Genomic DNA, 21012 nt, shown 5'->3' with positions numbered 1-21012 from the left:
TCGAGCACAGAATGCTTCTGCCTTCCAGCTCCCGCTGGCTTTGCCATGCAATCTGTTTTCCACTGGTGCCCACTCCCAAAGGCAGCTTTAGGATCTTCATCATCAGAGACAAACTCTGTGCTGAAGTATATCTGATAGAGATAAAATGCCGTAGTCTCTGCCTTTGATCATCTTAAAGGGACTGAACTCTTTATAAACTGTCACTCACTTCCCTGTGCTGCTTGAGAAATTCTGATGAAATGCCTAGAGGTGCTACCAGAGAGATGATGAATGTGGGAAGCCAATAACTTGGCGGCTTTTAATGCAGGGATGCATTAGGACTTAGTAAATGAATGCTTATTTCTAAAACAAAAAAAAAAGAGAAAAACAGGGAACGAAGAAACATCTGCATGCTCCACAGCATGCTATGAGCACTAGCTACTAGTGTTCAGCGTAGCCTGGAAGCTCTGTCTGGATCAGCGTTTCCTTGCAGGGCTGCTGTCTGCATGGAGTCACTTTACCCTGTAAGATCTTCAGGGCAAGGACAGGCTCTAAGAAATCACGTTACATAGAAGGGGAAGCGGGGGTCCTAGCTAACAACCTCCCAAAAGCACAGAGGGAATGTGGGGCAGAGGCAGGAACAGATCCCAGCATTTTGGAGTCTGTGCAGCTTCCCAAGACATTGCTGTCCTCTGCAGATTCTCCCTCGGCAGTTCTGCTGTGCCCAGTCTCAGAGCCTAGAGATCCTCTGTGCCATGGCATTCAGGCTTTCTTCTCCTCTCTTAAATCCATGGAGGCATTTCAGCTGTATTTCTAGTGATTTGACTGTCAGTTTTAATAAACAGATTGATTAAACGGGCACGTGCCAACCACCCTTAAAGCCTCTCACTTGCTCAAACAGTTGGCAGATTTGAATATTGGGTGATGAATTTAAGTGAAGTATTTCTGCTGATTTATTAAGCGCAGTTGCTCATGAAATAGCTCGGCTGGAGCAGCAGGCAGGTCGGAGGGGGGATGCGCAGGCAGGGCAGGCAGCGCGGGGCCTCGAGGGCTCCTGCAGCCGCGGCTGCTGCTCTCGGATGCTTTGCCCTTCGCGGGCAGGTTGTGCAGCTCAGTTCCTCCCCCTCATCAGTTGCAATCAATAACGTAAATCTGCAGGGACCCCCAGCGATGGATCCCCATCCTCCACAAAGACTGGGACTGGTTTTACTGGTTTGTGGCCATTGGTGTGGGAGGCCACGGGAAGTGCTGTGCCCCCCGTTACAGCTCCACTCCACTCCTCTCCGAGGTGAGAGTCGGTATTTGGGGAAGGGATTCAAGGTCACAGTTAAAGCCAGTGGGGAGCCGGTGGTTCAGGATTATGTCTAAATAGCTCAGGGATTTCACCCTAAGGTGGTGAAGCCTGTCTAGCTCATTCTGCATAACCTGAGGTATTTAAAAGGCAGCAAATGTGAGTCCTGCGAGATCGAGATGGATGGTCAAGTCCGCTGGCAGAGGACTGAGGAGGGAGGCAACTGGGAGAAGCGGGTCAGGGTGGGATAAGATCACATCTGCACTAACACAGAACTTAACATGCCACCTCCTCATGAGGCTTGCAGCTTGTTTACTTTTCAGTTAAAACAGGCCTTAAATTTCGTGTTTATCTTTTGCAGTACATTCATAAATTGTAATCTGAGATTTCTTTTGCACAGTTTATAGAAAGTGCAAATCGCATTAAGCAGTAATCGCCTATGTGCTAGGAAATGTCATAAGGAACAGGGGATACCAAGTTTAACCAAGACCGGGGTTGTGCAAGCTGCGCTTCAGAGCCCGTGGGAGCTTTTCTGGGTGCTGTAAATGTTGTCACTCCTGACACGCCAGTGAAAGGCAGCCAAAAGCTCCTGGAATTCCTTCAACTGGCCCGAATAGGTCATTTAATAAAACAAGTGACCAAACCCAGAATTACTTAAGTTGTGATGCTCTCGTAGCACTGTGTGCCTGGGAGTCTCTCTTTAGCTCAGTAAAGAGCAGGCGAGGCTGCAATAACCTGCCCAGTAATATGAACGATAACAGCTCTTCTGGGAATGGTTTTTTGATGGCTCCTAAACTCTCCGTCCTCACATCCTTCTCCTACTGCTTGTGTGAATGGGCTGACACTAAAGGATCTCCCAAAGCCTTTCTGCTCCGCAGCCCGTTAGGCATTGTAGAACGATTACCCACTGCCCACTGAGGACCAGAGAGGGGCCCCGCACGGTGCGAGGCTGCGGGGAAGGATCTGTCCCATCGCCTGCGGCCACGTACTGCAACATTTGCTCTGCATCTCAGGACAGCCTGTGCAGCAACAAGGGGAAGGGCTGCGGGGACACGACAGCATGTGCAATCCTTTGCAAAAAGAAAAATGTAATAATATTTAGCTCATCTCTGACTTAGCCTGCTCTTAGCCCTTTGAGGGGAGAAGGCATTCCTTCCCCCCCGGGACAGGCGCTGCTGATGTGCTGGGATGGTGATTTCTTGCTCCATCCCATCCCACCATGCGCAGCACAGCAAGGACCCAGCAGAGCACCCCGGCTTCTACAAATCTTCTTCGCCACTTCCAAACCAGGCTTCGAGTCCCAGCCTGTTCAGTATGTTTCTCGGTGTGAACCCATTTATAGGCAAAGTCACACTATCCCAGAGTGCAGCTGCAATAACTTTTCCAGCATTTCCTTGGGTACCACATTTACTTAGCAAGCTTAGAAAATACCCTGTCAGGCTGAGCTAGAAATGCAGCTTTTCCTTCTGACTGGAGGTTTCAGTGGTCCTCAGAACAAACATGAAGAAACCCAAATCTGATGGCTTTCAGAGTAAAGTCTGTTCTGTATTTCTCATTGTCTCAGCACAGTCTGGTTATTCACTGCAGCTTGTTGGGAGCAGCAGTGGTGTGGATGGATTGTAACATGAAGTCAAGGGCACCAATTTCCAGCTTGAAACCAGTGTTAACTTTGAAAAGATGTTTCTAATTCAGTTATTTTAGGCAGAAATTGATTAAACAGTCTGGACAGACAAAGAAAAACAGCAAATAAAATAGGCAGGGATTAGAGTGGACTGTTTATCCTGCCCTCCTGCTCTGAGAGGTGGTCAGCCGATCTTAGGCAAGCCCTAGCAGACATATCCAGCTAATTCCTAAAAGCCTGCACTGGCAGGGATCCCACAGCTCCCCAACACCAGTTGATCTGTGGTTAGTGGAGGGCCAAGGCACGGTGGCTCGAGCTGGCCATGAAAGCTGCAGGGCTGGCCGAAGCGACCCACGGGGCCCCCGCCGCCGAGAGCAGGCCATCGCCTGCGCGCAAGGATGCTGCCAGTCAATACTCATTAGCAGGGAGATTGTTATTGCCCTCTCCTTAGACGCCAAATTCTTGCCCAAACAATCCAGTTATATTTAAATTGCTTTAAAACCATTAGAGATAATCAATTCGCATTAAAGATCTGCAATTCTCAGCAATCAATTTACTTGTCTGTCTGCAAAGTTTTCCCAGTTTGAGGAAGTTCCCCAGAGCCAGCGGGTGGTTTACGGGGTGAAATGGGATGGTGTCATTGGCGCCAGTCCCCCCAGTGAGGTGCTGCTCGCCCGCTGGGTGAGCCCCGGGGAGCTGCCAGAGGATGGGTGAGGGGTGATGGCAATGACAGCTGCTTGGCCAAAAGGGGAGGAAAAAAGGAAAAAAACAGGGGTGGATGGAAGCTGAAGGAGTAGCTATTGTTCTCTGTATGTTTGCAAGAGGAAAAGAGGAGAGATTTATCCATCCAGCAGGTAGGGATATGAGGAAAAAAAATTCAAATTGATCAAAAAATTAAATATTCATAGGACATTATTCATTAAGATTCATCTTGCCAAGTGGGTGAAATGAGGCAAGGGAAGAAATTAGCTTGCTTGAGAGTGTCAAAGTGATTATGTGATTAAATTGCAATTTGTAATTTCTCCTTCAAAAATGTTACTCCTTGATTTGTGTTTCTGCCCCCTCTCTATTTTTTCTTGAAGCCTCCCATTATGTGTGTATGATCAGTAAATGCATAGGGCTTGTCTTAAACAAAAGCCTGCGGACGTCTTCTGCATGCACTTGTATGGGGCCGGCAGACCCGCGTCCCTAACACACGTCCGCTGCCAGTTTTCCCGTTATTTATTTTTCCTAGAGGCTGTTTGCACGTCTCGTGACGAACCTCCCCCCCTCCCCGCAGATCCACAGCTTCATTTACCCATTTCACATGCTTGTCTCTGCAGTTGTAGGAAGGAAGCAAGCCCTCAGCTTCTCAGAGTGTTGTACAGCATAATCCATCCTCACGATGGGTACGCGAGGAGATTTGGTGCAGAAAATCAGTGTTTTGGTGCTTGCTTCTGTAATCCTGCTTGACACCAGGGAGGCTGCAGCTCAGCCCCTTCCACACGCACACACCTCGCTCCTTCAGCACGGTCCAGACGTGCTCAGCGCAGGCAGCAAAAGCAGGGGAAAACCTTGTTCTAATATTTCATCTTCATTTAAAGAACTCAGCCTCTTGTTGTTGTTGTTGTTGTGCCTAACATAGAAAGGGGAGCTATTTCTTTTTTTGCTGCCCAATAAAGATTTAGTGGCATATGTTGGCTGTTTGAAAAAATACAATATTAATTCATGGCTTGTTTATGAACAGCACAAGGCTTGCACAGGTTAATTAGTTGAGGCAGGCTTTTCTTCAAGTGAATGAGCAGGCATGGGGTTTATAGCTCTGTCACCCAGTTTATTTGTTCACTTTCTGTTTTATTTGGAAATACACTTATACAACAATAAATAAAATCAACCATGACAAGGCTTATGTCTGCAGCAAACATTTAAGCCCTGCCAAGGTAGTAATGCACAGAACACTTGCAGTTATCAGCCCTGCAGGAGCTGGGTGTCTCTCCTCAGCGGTGGGAGAGCTGCTTGGGGGAGACGGGAGCTGTGCCCAGCGGCAGCCGAGAGGGACGGGGAACAGGGCGGGTGGATGTGAGAAATGAGTGTGCGGTGTGGGCTGCAGAGACACCAGCAAAACACACCGGCTCCTGCTTGTAGGGAGAGAAACCCTCATCCCCGAGCCGTCTCTGTGGGCTCTGCCCAGTGCTACTGAAGCCAGTTAATCTTTGCTAACAGCCACCCTTCTCTGATCAAACATTATTAGTGGATGGATGGGCCACTTTGCTCTGAGGAGATGAAAAAGAGTTAACCCTGCCTATTAAGCCAAGCATCCAGCTCGTGATGAAATCAAACACTTCCCCACTCGAAGGGCAAACATTGCAAGGAGAGCTGGGACACTGTGACAGAGGGAGCTGCGGGGAGGGAGGGAGAAGGGATTTGGAGGGGACTGGAGAGCTTGATCCCCATAGATGCTGCAGGGCTCAGAGCAGCTGCTTACCTAAAAGAAACAGAGATGCAAAGGGGTATAAAATATCGAATATTTCCAATGAGATGCAAGGTTTCTGAAAGTCTGCAGAACTCATGTACAGCAGCTGCTCCAGAATCAGCTGTCAGGAGAGAATATGCGCTGGTCAGACCCTGCCTGCCTGAACCGGGGGGTACAAGCCATCCCTGCAGCAAAGGCTGGGCCAACGTGCAGGCATTTCAAACCCAATGCAAGGCAAACTGAACGCCAGACCACAGAAAGAGCAGAAAGCCCTGCTGTGGATGGGCAGTGTTACACTTGCCTGCTGCAGAGCCCAGGGTACCCCCCCAGTTGTGCGGTGCAGACCCAGCCCTCGCAGGGGACGGGCTGGAGGAGCATCTCTGCAGGAGCAGCTTGCTGTCGAGAGGAGCAGCTTGCTGTCGAGAGGAGCATTGCTCACTCGCAGCACCATTTTCCTATCCCTGGTTAATAGCGTTGCTCTTGTAATTGCCCTTATTTTAATCATTATACTGACACCCAAGAGCATCTCCCGTTTATTGCCAAGCCATTGAACTGCCAAGCCACTGGCAGAGGAGTGGCTTTTTCTGAAGGAGTCCATGTCCTAATCCAAAAACATGTGCCACTGAGCTTTTGCGGTCACCGTTGTAAGAAAAGTATTACCTGCTAACCTAAATGCTGTCATCTTGGGTTGGAAGAATGACAACACAGTATGAGAATCCAGCTGGTCTCCTGCACGCATGATAAGGGTATGACCAGGGAGCTGAAAAGGAGGACTAACTCCAGCAGTGCTGGGGAGGCTGGCAGCGTGTGTAGAGGGGCATCTTCGTGGCAGTCACAGAGGTGTCGGGGTCTTCTGTTGCGTTTCTCTTTCTCTCACCTTTCCCCGTGTGCATGGACAGCACAGCTAGCCGTGGCATGGGGAAGATGGTTGAGGAGCAGCCTGGGTTGGGGATGTCTGGGGTCAATGCCCCACGGTCATTTTGGGACAGCGTGTAACTCATTTACCTCTTGCTTCCCCTTCTCTTTATGCCTGAAAAAAAAGGCATAGCAGAAAGGGCAGGTAATGGAGAGAGGGAGAGGAATAGCCTGATGTATCACTGGATCTGAAAGCAGAACGCTCCCCAAGTCCCCAGCATGGAAACCCAACAAGAATATCTAATAAAGCACAGGTTCGGGCTGGTAAAGTTAGAGGTAGAACATTAGAAAGACAGGGAGCTCAAGGAAAACTCAGCTCAGCTAAACTGCTTTAAATCAGTTTACTTGGTTGTTTCTGCTTCACTTGCAAGACATCGTTATAATTACTTGGCATCGGCAAGCCATTACTCAGAGGTTCTGGGCCAGGGTAGCAGAAGACACGATTGTCTCATAAACCTAATGAGCCATATTGATTACTGGAGGATAAGGACTGAGCTATAAACAGCCCATATTCTTTATTTGTCTAGTTGTTAGATCTGTATTTGCAGCCTGGACTTGACGGTGAGTTACGGGGCGATACTGTGTGCTGTTATGTTACTTCTGACATAAAACCCAGTTAAGCATTTGCATCCCCTTCCCTCATAACCGAAATCAATAATAGATGGAAAGTGAATTTGGACCCTGCTTTGAACGCTGCCTCCATCTAAGAAGATGCCAGTGGGAAGTACAGCCCGGTGCGTTCGTGAGGTAATGACAGCAGCAGTTTAGGAGTTGTGGCACTTCTGAAGTCATCTGCAAAAGGAAGGTTCATCACCCGTCGGTACAACATGGTTCTGCTGGCCTCTGCCTGTTAAAGGAGAAAGTGTTTGTGGTGGGAGTGAGCGCATGTCCCTGCTTTGGAATTCGATGTCTGCTTTCAGGATAGAAATAAATCAGTAGAGAATTGGAATTAGTTCAATTATTAAAATCACCCAGCTCAGCCTGTCTGAAGAACACATGCCCCAATTCCACAGCAGGGAACTGGGCATCGAACCAGTGGCTCCATTTCAAGCTGCAAGGACAGGTTAGGGCTGTCCTGCATGGAGGGTCCCCAGTACTCCCAGTTAAACCCTTCCAGTGGTCAGGTACTAATGCTCTGCTAACGAGAGGAGAGCATCCAAATCAGCTACCAAATATTTCCATCCTTCCCATTGCACCCTGCCCAGATCCCCTGCGTGGACCAACATCTTCACCTCCAGGCATCCACCCAAGCCGGCAGCTCCGTCCCAGGGGTGACATCCCCTCTCCCCCAGCCCTAGGGTGCCTGGGCAGGGCAGGTTTGCTTGGTGCCAGACGAAGCTCCTGCCTGGCCCCAGGGCTCCTGAGAGCTCACAGAGCGCAGGTGAGAACCTCCTCCTCTTTGGCCACGTTTCATAAACCTCCTCGGCTCCTCTCGGCCAAACCTTCGGACATCAGCTCCGTGCCGGTCGGGGGTGTCGTGCCGTCAGTCATCCCACGCGACTGCGCAGAGGAATTGATTTTCTGAAAACAGGGGCATGGTGCATCTGTGTGTGTGAAGCCCAGATTAACCTGTTCCCTGCTGGCTCCGATGCTCTTCCCCCAAAGCCTCCATGCGCCCCGAGCGATGGGAACAGCGGGGGAACGGCTCATGGCAGCTCTCGCGCTGCGGTCACTGCTGCGTGGTGACTTTTGGAGCTGGCAGGGAACGCTGCACAGCACACCGTGGCCGTGTTGTTTTCTCACTGGTACTTTTGAATGCAATAGGATTTTGTTTTTAATTTCCCTTGCTCTGATGAATCTGTCAAATCTTATGAACGTTTCACTCCCTCAGCATTCGGGGTTTGATCAGGACTTTTTTTCCCTCTTTGCCTGGCAGTTGTTAGCACCGTGCCAGCCTGTACTGGAGGATGCTGGTCAGGGCTGCCACAGCTCTGCTGAGAGAAGCCGAGCACAGCGATCCCTGCAAAACCAGGACAGATGCATTTTTCATTCTGCTTCCAGCACATTTCTGCCTCTCTGCTCTGAAGGAAGCACGCTACATTTGGTGTTACTGGAAATTACTTTTTTTTTTTTAAGCTAACTGAATGGAGACTGAAAGGCATTAAGTTTCCTTTGCTAGGCCTGTGCAGGAGCAGGAAAATGCACAAGCATCTCTTCATACTGAAATGTCATTCATTAGCCACAGAATCTTCTTCCCCAAAAGCATTCAAAAATCCCCTGTTGCTGTAGCTGTTGTTTGGCTGAGGGGCAGATGTGGTGCAGCAGGTCTCCTCCTCTGCTCGGGCACCCACAGCAGGATGGTGCCCTCAGACCGAGGGGACCCGCACGCCTCCCGGGGTCAGTTTTCTGGTGTAAGAAATGTGGCTCCTGCGAAGCTTTATTCATCTGTCACCCTCGGATTCCCACCTCTGCAGCTGCACAAAACTTCCAGTCCCTCCTAGCACTCCAGCTCCTCGCAAGTGGGAGGTGTTTTTCTGTAGAGCTTTTGCCAGCCATCTACTCAAGAGATTCTTTTGTTGGTGCTGGGTTTTTTTTCCTCTCTCAAATCAAGGGAAAAAAAAACCTTCTGGAAATCCTCTCTATTTTCTGTCTGTGCTACACTGGCTGCCCACCCTGAACTCAGAGGAGCCGTGGCGTGACTTTGTCTTTCTTGCATGGTCCAGGAATGATGCTGATGAGCAGCAAAGTGTGCAGGAGCCGAGCCCCGGCGGGGCAGCACCAGCTCCGCGGGCTCAGCTCTCCCCTGCGCCGCAGCGTTTCCAACTGGGAAATGGCTCTACTGTTCCTGCTCTTACCGCAGCTCTTTTTTAATTGGGAATGACTCTGAACTGCAAAATTTGGGCCTTACTCTGCATTTTCTACCTTTGTATGAGCGACCTTTGATGTTGTGTGGATTAATTATTTGTGTGATGGGAGTGCTTTGCTGCCCCAGATAGTAATGGGGGCACTCGGGGGGGGGGAGTGGTCCTTGCCCTGAGGACCCTGCAGTCCCCACTGGAGGTGGGACCCTCAGGGTTACAGCTGGGGCAGCCCCGGCACATTGTTCCTTACCGAATCCCGGGGTGTGGTGGGGCCGAGAAGAACAGCATCGGTTCGGATCCTCGAGGGACGCGAACCAGCTGCAAAGCACCGAGCTCAGCCTGGCCAGCGGCACGGGGCTGGTCCTCACCTGGTCCCCAGGGAGGGGCTCAGAAAAGCGAGTTGCACAGAACAGTTGAAATGAGGCAGTAGGAAATTAAATATGCTTATTAGAGCTAAAAATAGCAGCTCTGTTCTTTGGTAATGCATGAAAAAAGCCCCTTGTACCAGAAAAATACTTTGGGCCTCTGCCAGGCAACAGACGCAAGAAACCTTTTGCAGCCTTGCTGGGGGAGCTGGTGGTGCTGCCTCTGAACCTTGGAGGTCCTATTTTTAGCAGCGGATCAATGTAGGCTTTTCTGCCCGTGAAGGAAAAAGCAGGCTGTCCAGCCAGCATGGCAGGTGTGAAGAAGCTTGCGTTAAATATTAATTCCTGTTAGACAAGGAGCCATTTCATCTCCGTCACTCGGGCGACACAGATGGAAAATCCATGCGGGCTCTCGAGGGCGGCAGGGGCACCTCGCTGACCTGGCAGCAGTAGGGCACCGCCGTCTTTGAGGAGTTGCCCCTCCTCAAGCGAGCAATAAGCTGAGTGCTTCGTTGAGAAGTGCTGATGGCGGGTCCGTGGATTAGGTGGCAGACGTGGGTGGAGATGGCATATTCTTGAGCAGGGCGTTGGGTATGAATCTGCTGTCTGAGGAGCTTGGTCCAAAGCATTTTGCAAGCTGATATTAATTAACCTTGGCAATGCCCTTGTTCTTGCACTATCGGCCAATATTACCATCCTCATACGTGATGTGGGGAAATTGAGGCAGACAGCGGTGACGCATCTCTTCTGTGCCCTGCAAAGAGTAGCAGAGCTGATGTTATCTTAGTTACCAATCCAGTCATTTAGAACGCATTGCTCCTAAAGACTTGTAATTCAGACAAGATACAAAGCTGCTCTTTTCCCAATAGCTGCTTTCCTTCAGATGCAGCTTTGAATCTTATTTCTGCCCGTGTGAGAGGGAGCTGAAGCCTTGGCAGAGACGAACCAGCTCCATTCCCCTGGGCAGAAGGTGCAATGCTGCACCCCTGTGGGAACTGGGAGCCTTGGACATCAAACCTGGGATCTCTGGGTGGATGTACATGAGCTTTCCGTGATCGACAGCATCCCCATCTATGTCTAGGTGTGGCCCAGGCACCAAAAGAGGGGGAGAAATGGGGCTCCTGGGGAGGCGTTGTATGAGACTTCTTTCTCAAACTCCTGGAAGTGGTGGTGATGCCATTCCCTGTGACAAGGAATGGAGACAGCTGAGATTTCTCCAGCTTGCAGGGATTCTGGAGTTGTATTTTGTAGATAAGAAGCAGTCAGCATTGTCACTTCTTGCAGGCAGGTTAATCCTCTAAACTTGAACTACGTTTCATCTGGAAGTAGGTACATTTGATCATACAAGGGGAAAGAAAAAATTAAATAGGAGCCCCATGCAAATAGCAAATTATGCAAATCACCTTATATATTAGACTGATAAAGTTTGTGCTTGCTATTTCAACTTGCGTTGACTGAATGCAAATTCTAAAGTAATCTGCTAAATGTGAGCAAGCCTGACATGCATGATAATATCAGGCCAGTTCCCTTGGTCCTCTGTGCTGTAGGCCCTAAGCATTGCTCTCTGAATGAGCGTTTGGCTTTTTGCAGCAGCTGCTGAGGTTTATCAAGTAGCCTCCGCAGCCCCGATATCCTTTCTTCTTGCTGAACAAATTGTCGATTCGGAGACCACAAAGCCAAGCCTGGAAAGTAACTTCTTTCATCCAACAAAATAGAAACAGTGAAGCCATCAACAACAGCATCTTTCCATTTGAATTTCCTCTTTTTCCTGTTCCAGCCCCGGGCTGATGGGGAGCACGGAGCGTCTGGGAGCTCCATCCATGGGGTGCTGGCTGCGCCTGGGGCAGCAGGGAAGTCATAGAAGCTCTCGTGCTCCAGGCACCAGCCGGTGTCTGGACAACACGGTATTCAACCGGTACTCATCTAGGCCTGGTTTGTACCAGCACAGGGCTCTGGATCCTCTCTCGGGTCCCAGGGACCGGCTGGTCGCCAGCAGGGCACAGCGAGCATCCCGCAGACCCTCCAAACCGCCCGGCAGGACGCAGCACTCGGAGCTCTCTGGTCGCATTAGAGCAGCGTGCGGCCTCTCTGCTCCACGAAAGATAACAAACGAGGAGCATCACTTCCAAAAGTAATCGCCCATTAGCAATATGAAGGATCTTGACTGGAGAGCACCGCTGCTTCCCTCTGTGCTGGGTAAAGCAAAAAATCTCCATTAGCTGCTGTTAGGTCAGTTCCCTCCAATATTATACATATTGTGACAATATTATACATCCTTTCAGACATTTTGCTTAACTGTCCCCTCGCTCTCTGCCTGGGAGGGGAGAGCTGTTCAGCACCGGTGGAGGAGAGTTTGCACATTGGTTCTCAGGGACCATTGGCTGCCTCAACAGCGGCCCTTAGATTTACTCACGTTGGCTTTGTGGAAATTTGTCCCCTGAGGTCCCTTTTGCACTGGTGATTTTTCGGGAAGATCTTTCACATGGCTGCAGCAGAGCTGCCGGCATAATTCTGCATGCACTCGAGCAAGCCCGGGGACTTTCAGCACTGAATTAGCAAAGACTCCAAGATGCTGGCAGGCTGGCCTGGAATTAATAGGGGTGGCCACACAAGTGTCCTCTCATTATTAAACTGAATGAGTCATTTTTTCAATAAACTATTATATGTGCTAGAGAAAGGGTTTCCTGGGTAATAAAACCTCAGCTGTATTTTCTCAGCAGATGTAATAAAATGAGAACTTGACCAAGTTCTGGAGCAGCATCCAAGACGCAATCCATCACCCATGAAGAGGCTCAAGCTCCCTGTTGCACAGCAGCGTTTGATGCTGTAGTTGCTTCCCCATGAACCAGCAATTTCCTGAACCATGTAAGAGGGCTCGAGCCTGACTCCTCTCACGCTGATTTAATGCTATTGTGATTTTGCTGAAGTGCAGGGTAATTTATGCTTTCTGGGAGAAGAATATGCATTTAATGAGAGAGTTTTAAACCTTACAGCTACCAGATTGAAACAGTCACCCCATGTCTTCCCAGGTGTTTCTGGCACGTACCTGTAATGCATTAGCCCATTCCCTGTGGTGTTCATATTTAAACAAGGACTTGCCCTTGCATTCCATCTCCTGCACTGACATCTCACTGGAGCCGTCCTGCTGCACCTCTGCTCTTCCATCTGTAGAAGGAAAGTAATCTTCACCAGTCGCTGTATTAATTTTTTAAGATCTAAATCTGAAGAGTAAGAAATATTCTTGAATATTTGGCCCTGCTGCTTCCTTCTGCCTTTGTGTTATTAAATATGTTAGGAAGAAAATACCAGCCTTGGGTTTTACTGCTGCCCAAATCTTGTTTGGGTTGGTTTGTTTTCAGAAATTCATTTCCCCCCCCTCACTGCCATTGTGAAAATAGCAAGTGCCTGAGAGAGGAAAACTAAACATTCTCCTGGGGTTTGACTCTACTGTTTATCTTGCATTTTAATCTCTTTGTGGTGTGCACACGTAGAAGGGCTCTTGGTTTCCCTCCCGTTAATGTCTGACAGCTCTTCGCAGGGACTGTGCCTTTCTGCGTTACGCTCGCAGGGTCTCATTTCCTAACTGGGAACGGTTGAACGCACCAGTCCGCGCTGCTGATGGACGACGAGCTGGTACAGCCCCGGCTCGAGGAGCAGGGACGGGCACGCCAAGATCAGTTCTTTAACAACCGCAGTGCACCGTGCCAACAGTCCTGACCTAACACCCAGGTGCCGAAGTGGGTGACCTTTCCTGCCCCACGCAGCTCGTGCTCGCTCTTATTGTCATTATTTATTGGCAGTGTTTAGGTCTGAGGCTCGGCTGGCAGCGGGAGCGGGGGCATCACAGCCTGGCACAGCTTGGTGATGTGCCCTCGGCAAAGAGGGGAGGCTGCAGGGGACGGAGCCAGTGGCTCAGTGGTCCTCAGCATGTCACTCCCAGCAGCGGGTGCTGGGGTTGTGGGGTTGCTGCCCAAGTGAAAATGTCCATTTCTGAACGCAAACCGCTGTCCCATGCTCCCTGGTAGGGTGTACGTCCACCTGAGCTCATCTCTGGGGGAAGCAGCATCTCTGGTTAACAGATGAGAGGTTTGACGAGAGCACAACCAATTTGTGAGGACCAGAACAAGAGGCGGCAGTGTTAAAAAGCTTCCATCTGTTACGGCACATCCGTCGCGCTGTGGGCAAAGATGCACCCGAGCCCTGTCAGCACCCGGGATGCAGCCGGCGCCAGGGAGGGATGGTGGCTGGACCCTCCAGCTGCGCTTTGGGCTGGTGAGACTCAGGTCCCAGCTCAGCCCTGGGTCCTGCCGGGGCATGCAGCCCCCTCCCCGCTCTCGGGGTGTGCAGAAGCGCCGGGAGGTGTCTGGGGGGTCCCGGTGACCCAGGCACAAGGACACGGGGACCCTGGCCGTTGGCGGGATGGGGAGGCAGCGGGGGCACAGGGGTCGGGACAGGAGCAGCGTGCGGCTGCCTGGGCTGGGGACATTGCTCTGAGGTCAGACGAAGAGCGAGGGTTGTAGATTATCTATATCGGCAATTTTAGAATAAACTGCTGCTGGAAGCCTTCCCCGCAGAAGGCAGAGCCTGTGAATGTCAAAGGTTTCTGAAAGTCAATAACCAGAGACGTGTCTGCTCTAGGCCTTCCCTGGAAACGGCGGGTGGAGGGGAAGAAATGTTAGAGGAGCACCTCTGATCTCGCTTCCCCACACTCGTGTCAAACTAACTCCTAATTGCTTCTCATTTGTGGAGCCTGTGCTGGCAGGGTCCAGGACAGCTGGGCTGGGACAGCCAGAACTGGCAGAGAGCTCCATAAAAAAAGGTTAAAAAAAAAAATGCCTGTGAAAATCCACTTATTGTTTTCTGCTTTGTTGAAATGCTGAGTGCAAGGGGAGAGTCAAATCTCTTCCCCCTGAGCAGGAGCCTCCAAAGGGCCAGTCCAGATGCAGGTGAAGAACCACTGGCAATGTTGCTTTACCTGCTCTCACCTTCGCTTATGCTGCGGCGAGTGCAGTGCTGGGGACAGTGCATGGCTCCTTCCCATGCCGGCTGGGATGCTGGCGGGGTGAGCTGGGGGTCGGAGGAGTTGAGGGACCCGGGTACCCCCGGGTCACTGTCCATCGGTCGCACCTGAGCCCAGTTATGCTGAGAAAGCACTTGAACAGAGTAAACACATAATTAGTAAATGTTATCAGAGTGTTAGGTCTGTGAGCAGTGCATAGCAGAAATTGAGCTTATAAGCAGCCTCCAGGACTCTGTGTACTATGGTTTAATCGGGTATGAAATCACATTGATCTCATAGCTGCCTTCCATAAGTTATTTAAGTGAAGTCCTAATACAGAGTGGGGCTCTTATTATTCCTCCTGACTTGCCTTATTGCCCATGGCCTTTAAAATGTTCCTTTCACATCTTTGTCCTTCTCTTCTTCCATTCCCCCTTCACTAGCTCAGAAATAATCAAAGCAGGACCGTGTTCTCAGTGACTTCTGCTCCTCTGCCAGAGCCACGTTAGCGCTGGCTGACGCCTGTCATGTTTTTGGAAAAAAGAGGAATCTCACTGAGCCTCTTGGGATAAGAGATTGAATATGGGCACGTTAAATGGCTCAGAAATGCCTCATGTTCACTCTAACCTCTCTGGCCAGAGTCTTAGGGAAATGTTTCCTCAGCCCCGCAGTGCCTGCAGCTCTTCCCCACCCACCCCTTCCTGGGAAGGATGTTGCTGAAAAATATCCAGAAAAACCTTCCAGGCAGAAGTAAAATTTCTTTATATTCTTTCACATTCTCTCCGTTTCAGAAGACTTTGTGTGTTGTGGCTGAAGTTGCTGTTTTGCTCAGGAGAAGGAGCCTGTGTCCCTGCTCTGCCACCGTGCTCTTTGCCCTCCGAGGTGCACACAGCCCCCCTGTAATTCAGTCAAAGGTCTGTTTTGTTGCAGGATGTATTTGTTGTGCGTATATGTTAATGTTGCTCGTCAATCAGCATATAAGCTGGACCAGTAGCAATCTATCACTTTCCGGCCCTGCACTGGCCTGGTGCTGTCCGTCCCACCCCTGGTCGGGATTCACGCCACCAGTGCTCCCGCTAACGATGTGAGGTGTGGGCAAAGGCGAGCTGTTCTGCAGAGGGGCAGAGGATGTGCTTTCAGCAGCCATGAGGAGTTAGGCTAGAAGGCATGTTAAAAGTGCCGGGGGTTATTCATTCTTGGTTTTTTGCAAGTCTGGGCTTTGAGAGGGGGCTGCAAATTTTGAGGCAGTTCGCTGCCTCCCGGGCTGCCTCTTGTTCCCGGCCCCCAGCAACTCTGCGTCTCAACAGCGCTTCACAGATGAGAGGAAACCACCCTGCAGGGCACTCATCCTTGGTTTAAGTAGCCACTAGTGAATTAACGCAGAATTTCTGGCTATAGTAAAATTTTCCCAGGTTGAGGGAGGGAGGAGGAGTTCAGCACAACAGCAGCTGGTCACGAGAGGCTGCTGGAGGATGGATGCTGCAGAGCACTGGCTCGCTGTTTTCTTTCTGCCCCATTGATCCCCATTAGGAAAGCCCTCGGTGCAGTGCTGCCTGCTGCGAGAAACCCTTCTCAGCACATTAACATAACAGCAAAGCTGGCATGCAAATAACTGACAAAAGCCAAGAAATGCGGAGTCAGAGGGAGCTGCTTGAGGATTTTGCTGTTGCTGGCAGACTTAGTGTGGAGAGCGCAGAAACAGAGAGGCTAGGGATGAGGCAAGGGCCAAATTTCTTTGGGCAGAGGACACTCCATGAACGTGCAAGTGGATAATCTGGATAATGTGACACCAGAACCTGAGTCACACACGAGAGCAGCTTGGGAAAGCTTGGACTCCCAGCTTGGCCTGGGCTGTGGCAGGAATTTAGAGCTGAGCAAGATCCTACCCTGTGTCTTGCAGATGGCTGTGCACAGCACCAGCCAGGGTGGAGAAGAGGCAGAAAGACCCCAGACTCGTGTGCTCTTGCAAAGCTGGATCCAGCCTCTTCCCAGCACTATTCCCCTCCTGTGACAGCAGTTTGCCAAGGACTCATGTAGGGGAGGCTTGGGAAAACTGATTTCTGGAAGGGGTTGGAGGAAAATGCAGGTCTGGTGAGCTTGGTTTGTAAAGCCCCAAATGTGAGGTTTTCAGAAGAGATATAAAGATACGCCTCCAAGGGCAAGCATGGGATTACAGCACTCTTGTGTCTGAGAGGAGAAGTCCAAGTCCTGAATTTATTTCTTGTGGACATGCAGTGAGGTGGCTTTTAAAAACATATTTAAAGTCAGGCCACATATATCATTAAGGATGAGGGATTTTAAGAAGCTTTATTATTAATTAACACTTATATTACAGTAATGCCTAGGGAACCCTAAACGAAATCAGGGTCCCATTATGCTAGGGCTGAACAAACACGCTGTGCAATACGGTCCCTGCTCCAAAAAGCACACAAACCAGATTGACCAAACAGGCGAAGGAGGCAAATCAAGCCAGAGATGAGCAATGCAACCGAGTTTTGGGGTAAGTCCTCAGTAGATGTCCCAAATGAAACATTGCCATGTTCTGTGCGATGGCCCTTATGGATTCCTCTCAATTCTTCTTTACTGATCACCCTGTGCATTTGAAAGCATCAGCTTGTCTGTAGAGCTATCCTTCTGTTACCGACCTGCCCCATGGAAGGTGCAGGTGGTCACGCGTGGCCCTCCAGTGTCAGAGCTGGCTGCGCTGGGCTGGCTCCTCCACTGCGGGACGTGGTCCTGTGACCTTCTTGGCCATCAGCGTGAATGGTGCTTGGCAGTGCAAGAGCCCTGCTATCCATGGGTATGTATGTCACTGAAACATAAGGTTACTGTTGTAGGCACCAGCTGTTCGTCCCCTCATTTTGATGAAAAAAAACAGTGAAGTAAGGAAACTACTGGCTGCTGTCCTGCAAAGAAAATATACTTCTGTATCTGCATTGCAACAGAGGCTGAAATGTGAGCAGTTCCTATCCCTAGTGTTATTTTATCTGGTTGTGTTTCTGCATAAACTAAGACTTAGCATTAGCATATTTTTTTTTCCTTCAGTGATAGATTCAACACATTTTGCAAGCTGTCTGCAGGAGCATTTTCTGTTTCCCAGATGAAATAAGATGGAAAGCAGAGCCCTCCTCGTGCTCCTACAGTGAGTTAGGCACAGGGCAAGGGGCCCAGAGCCATGGCTGCCTGTGCTGCAAGGTTGCTCCTCCTCTGGAGAGACTCCCTCCTCTCCAAAGGTGCAGACTTGTCCCAAAGATACCGAGTTCCTAGAGCAGCCAGTGTTTCTTATTTTCACATAATACCCATAGAAAATAAAGCTGGTTTCTACGGACTTCCTCTGTACCCTGTGATGCAGCGTAACTTCTAGTTTTTGCATCCTTCGTAACTGACTGCCTGCTCTGTCCGGTGCATTACCAGAAGACATATGGTGGGCAAGGCACTTCCCTGTATTCCCCAGATTCAGCTCTTTGCGGTGCTGATTCCACTGCCGGCAATATTTCAGTAGGTGAGCTGTGTGCTTCAGCAGGTTCCTTGCTAGAAACTCTTCTGCTCTGTGATCCCCATTCAGTGCTTATGAAATGGCCAGCAAAGCCCTTCACCCCGGGCTGGGGGTTTGCTCCAGAGAGCTCGTTGTACGCGCATCTCACCCAAGCCGGGGGCTGGGGACGTGCGAGGGATGAGGGGAGGATGCTGCCTGCCAGCTCTGCAGCGTGCAGGCTGCAGCCTCGCTGGACACCGAAAAGCCGCAGCGTGCAGCTGGACCGCTCCATCCGATCCTCCTCTTGGGACTCAGAAACTCAGCAGTCCAGGCCCCGGGTCCAGACCCCCATTTCTGTGAATTTTGCTCCTTCGTAGCAAGGGCCAAAGCAGAACAAACCTGCACATTCGGCAAAAGCCGTTTGCTCCCCGCGAGCGGGGCTGACGGTGCTCTCAGCATAGCGGGGCACCAGCTGGCTGAGTTTTTGAGTTAATTACTTCCTTTTGAATGTTTGTGTGTTTGTTTTAGTGCTGCTAGGTGTACTATGCCGTAGTACAATTAATCAAGTGTCAGGATGCTTACAGCCCTTGTATAGGCATCTTTTATTAACCGCTATTTAAATTGAGATCGCTTTGCTCATTACAATGGGTTTGACCAAGCCTCCCCATCCCAAATCTCCGAGCTGTGCAGCGAGGCTGGGAGAGCTAAGCCTGCATGTGAATGTTGCAGAGGGAGGTTTTTTTCTCCTATTTTAAATGCAGGAGGAGATGTTCCAAGGCTTCAGACAGTAATGTAAAATAATAAATGAGTTTCCATGAGGGAGAAATAAAACAAAACTAACCAGCTTGCAGGCACAGCGTGGCTCAGCTCGCCCCGGCTGCTCCAGAGGCAGCAGCGGTGCAGGTCCTCCCGTCTGGGGCAGCAGCCCCCGCTCAGCCGTGCCGCTGCTGCGGGGTGCGATGTGCTCCGCGGTGGGGCAACTGCGGGGTGCAGGGCCGTGCCGCTGGGCGAGCGGGCTGCCAGATGGCCAGCAAACACAGCCCAAACCAAGAGTGTTTCCAGATGCATCCCACATGAAAATTCAGGCTGGGTTCTTACCCCAGGGAGCATCCGTCTGCAGAGGATGTACGGTGCAAAGCCCTGAAGGGTTACCTCTGCTGTTAATTGCTGAAAAACACCCTTGGATAGAATACTTATAAGGCAAAATGTTAGCAAGTGCTCATCCCAGCTCGACACTGCCCCAGCACAGCGCTGCACCATTCCTGGAGGGTTTGCAGGGTCCTTGCGTAAAGACCGTGGGCCCCCAGCACACACTGAGGTTATTTTCTCATCGTAAGCCTCTCGAATAAGGAGGAGGAAAAATCATTGTGATTGCAATGTCCAATTGTCAAATATGGTCAGCCTGGAAATCAATCCAATAAAAATGGAAACCAGGGTGCTGGGGGCAGGGAGGCTGGCAGAGGCAGGAAAAAGGTTTTGCTTGGAGACTTTAATTAAAATGCCGTAAGAGGTTTTCAGGACATACAACAGCTCTTCCTACTTTGGTGAAGAGATAAAAGCATCTCAGTAAATGCTGACACACTCTGGAAACACTCTACTGTTCCCAGGACAGGTGGGAGACACTGTTTGCACAGTCATCCTTGGGGGTGCAGAGGGGTCGGGGGGCTGCTTACACTTGTGTTGAATGTTTTAGCACAGCTTTCCCAGGGAGGCAAAGCCGCAGCATCCCTGCGAGCCACAGCCTCTGCCGCCACGTGGGACGGAACCGGGGCAGTTGCAGGACATGGAGCTTGGCAGGCTGGGGGCAGTTCAGAACCAGAAGAATAGGGGAAAAAAGAGACAGACACCCTGGCGAGCATTCCAGATACACTTGTTTAAGGTGAGCTGGAGCCTGGTTTGGATTGCTGCAAGCTTAAGTGGGCAGACCTTCACTAGCTGGCAAAACCAAAGCGATTGTTAAGTCTGTTACTCAGAAGCCAACCAGTGTGTGCTCTGGAAAAAGTAATTGGTGAATGCCAGAAACCTTAACGCGACTCAGTCTGTTTACTCATTAAGCTCAGCTCTGTTCCTCACTAAGATTATACAGTCTGAGAGCTCTGGTGCTTAACTGGAGAAGCTGTTGATGTATCAAACTACCTTTAAACATATCATTGGAAAATATGAACATGTTTTCCTGGTACTTGAGCAAATGTACTTGTGCATGCTTGAACCATGACTATCCAGCTACCAGAACTAGAAAAATGATGTTAAATAGTTCTAAATCCTCCTCCATACAAAGCAGGTTTACAGTGATTTAAAAGTTATAATAAATAGATTTTTTTTTTTTTACATGCCTGAGGGGTTTCATCCCTGACACACGGTGAAGGCAGGTAGTTGGGATACAGGAAAAATACAGCCTGGGAGCAATGACAAGAACAGGTGCCATGCAGAAACATATTGCTCAAAAACTGACTAGGTTTAAATATTCAAATTAAAAATAAGCTGAAAAAGAGAAGAGATCATGTTCACTACCTGAAGTAACTAACTTCAATATTCCAGGGCCCCAGTCAGTAAGGCAACACTCTACAAAACAGAAAGAGAAACATTTTTTCCCCCAGATTACTCAGTAAAGTAACAAAACTCAGATTTGAATAACCTGTAAACACTGCATCTGTCCTGCAGATACTTACTTAAGCTAATGAAATCCTCTGTTTTGGGTAACAAGGTGGCAATTGCTGTGTGAAAGCAAGCAGACCTTGCTCATTTTTGCATCATTCAGAAAGAAATGACAAATCAGGAGACGATAAATACATACACCAACTACCACACTCCAAACTGCGCATCTTAAATGTATGATTTTCATCTAAGTGTAGAAATTGTCTGATGAGGCATGCCTAATTTTGGAACAGCCTATTTTTAGTATCTCTCATGAATCAGGTGCATTGTCAATAGCGCAGCTACTTGGCAATGCCAAGGCAGGAGGCTGTTGCCTTTTAGCTGGTTTAATGGCAGGGCTCTTCCCTCCACTTAAGTCCCTCCTGTTCTGTATTTGAGATCCTGCCATGAAAGTCTCTCCTGAGGAAAGCCAGGCATCGCCTAATCTCAGTGGTAGGCAGGGCGTCTGTCTGAGACTAA

Source organism: Haliaeetus albicilla, chromosome 26, assembly GCF_947461875.1.
Source record: "Haliaeetus albicilla chromosome 26, bHalAlb1.1, whole genome shotgun sequence".
NCBI lineage: Eukaryota > Metazoa > Chordata > Aves > Accipitriformes > Accipitridae > Haliaeetus > Haliaeetus albicilla.
This window is presented reverse-complemented; position numbering follows the sequence as displayed.